The sequence below is a fragment of the Leishmania donovani genome, chromosome 32, assembly GCF_000227135.1.
Source record: "Leishmania donovani BPK282A1 complete genome, chromosome 32".
Taxonomy (NCBI): domain Eukaryota; phylum Euglenozoa; class Kinetoplastea; order Trypanosomatida; family Trypanosomatidae; genus Leishmania; species Leishmania donovani.
In genome coordinates this window covers 11,634-14,053 of record NC_018259.1, presented here as the reverse complement: position 1 = coordinate 14,053, position 2,420 = coordinate 11,634, and positions in this window count along the sequence as shown.

Sequence of the window (2,420 nt, the reverse complement as noted above, 5' to 3'; positions counted from 1 at the left end):
GATTCTTTTCGATTCCTTCTCCATTAGCTTTATCTTATCTTTTTTTTTTTTTGACTCTGCCTACTCCGCGCGTGTGTATATACACGTGCAACTGTAGAGGGAGCGCCTCCACTTTTCTTTCCATCCTCTGCACTCACTCTCATTCTCGTTTCACCGTTTCTATTCTCCTTTTCCACTTTCTTCACTTTGTCTTCTTTTCCCGTTTGCCACTCTTCGAGGCGCTGCCCATTACTGCTCCTCCCCTCTCAGCAAACACGTGCGTAGTCATGCGTGTACCTTCGTTTCTCTCTGGGCACCCGCCGTTCTCCATGGCGACCACCAAAAGGCGTTTCCTCTTCCGCAACCTTTCTCGTTTTCTTTCGTGGTGCCCTTGCCTGTTCTCTCTCTCTTACTCCTCTTCCAGTTGAGTGCATTGCTCGCACTTCACTTCTCGGCACGTTTTCTTTTGGATGCGCTTCCTCCGTTGTGGTGACTTCTTGTCTTCATCTCCCTTACGCCTTTGTTGCTCATTTTACTTCCCCTGCTCTTTGCGAATCATACAAGCAGCGCTGGAGTGGTCCGGACGGTGTTCTCTTGCTTCCCCCTTTTCCGTTCGTCTGTTGTCTTTCTCTTGGCGCTGATGACGGAGGAAACCGCAATACATGGTGTTACAGGGCTCACTACTCTACTCGGCGGCAAAGCCAAGCAGCCCGGACCCCCTCATTCCTTGCGAAGTGCCGAACCACCTGTGGTGGTGACAGGGTCGCCGGCGCCGGCGCCGTGCTGGAAGTCCGGGCGACGTATCGCTGCTGATGTAGTTGGTCGGGTCCTGGCCGGGCGTTGCGTCGGGGCGACCGGCGACAGTGAACACGCGTGTGCCATCCATATGGTTCGGCAGCGTGTCACCGCGTCTCGAGAGTAACCCGCCCGGGCCCCTACACCGCCCACTGGTGTGCGGGCGGGGGGAGGGCGGGGGCAGCGGCGCCCGCGCCCATTCCGAGAAGGGAGGGAGGCACCAGCTGGCGGCCGGCGAGGCGGCGGGTGGGTGGGGTAGAGCTCGAGGGCAGATGGCCGTGCTCAGATAGCTGAGTCGGCAGCACTGCTGCACCGCGTGCCTGCCGCTTCTTCGCGCGACGCGGGGGGGGGGACTGTGACAGGCCGTGGGTGGAGCGGAGCTTGCCTTGTGTTGGAGTGGCAGAATAGGCCATGTGAAGAAAAAGTATAAAGGACGATTCACGCCATCATTACGTTCACTAGCGTAAACTGGTACACGCGCGCAGTGTTTGTGACTGAGCGCAGAACCGAACACTCTCTATTCTGCATATCGAGGCTTTTTCAGGTACTCAATAATACACTGCCGTGTACCTGTACTCGGAAGTGGTGAATGCTGAGAAAGCTTGGTTCTTCTAGGGTACTCCTTTCTTGCCCTTAGCCGTTGCCATCGGCTTCATCCCTGATGAACGGAAAAGACTACTGAGCACGGTTCTACGTACGGGGTCATGTTCCGTTCTCACAACATCGTATAGGACATGTTGACTTTCCCCTCACACACATGCCGGACCTGGCCTATTGGCGTTTTGATGCGAAAACGCTCGCATCACACCTGCACATGGGTTCGTTGCCCTCAATACAAAATCGCTTCCTCACTGTCATTCGCAGCATTCAATGAGACCTACATGACCTCTGAATCCCGACGGCATGACGGCAGACTCATTGAGAGACCCTCCTCGGAAGACTCCAATCGGTCGCGTTGCTGCACCTCCAACGCAATCATCATGCTACTCTTTCGAAATGAAGAAGTGCTCCCCGGTGCGTGCACGACGCAGCTCGAAAAGGACAACACAGCATGCGCCTGCCAGAGCCGCTTCCATGGCTTTTCGGCCTGAGGAGGATGAAAGGAGGAGGGAAGAGAGGCAGCTCCTCCTCTGGGAGCGGGATGAAGGCGCCTAGGGAGTCCCCGTCTCACATCGCCTACGACGAACTCCGCACCTCGGAGCTCCAGCACCTTGAAGAGAACGTGAGGAAGCTCATCAGCGTCTCTTCGGCGGCGTGCAGAGAAGCTGGCCAGCGAGGTTGTGCCCGTTCCGGAATTCCGCTCCGTCTTGGAAGAGGTGTGAGTTTGAGATGGCCGACTCGCGTGTACCCCCACAGCAGCCCCAGTGATTGCCTTCCCGCCTCAGACACGGTGGCCACCGCCTTACGGAGCTGCCGCGCCCACAATGCGACGCCTACACGGCACAGGGCGCACCGATGGCGCCCGCATCCCCGCAGGGTGACCGTGAGCAGAGGGAAGCAGCCGAAGGAGAGCACGCATGTGCTCCCCACGCCTCGAATACGCGTCATCTTGCTCCCGTGCAGGTTACCCGTCTCTCACAGCTTGAAGAGAAGGAGGGGCCGTCCTGCACGTCCTACAAGCCGTGCCCGAAACCAGCCCATGGACG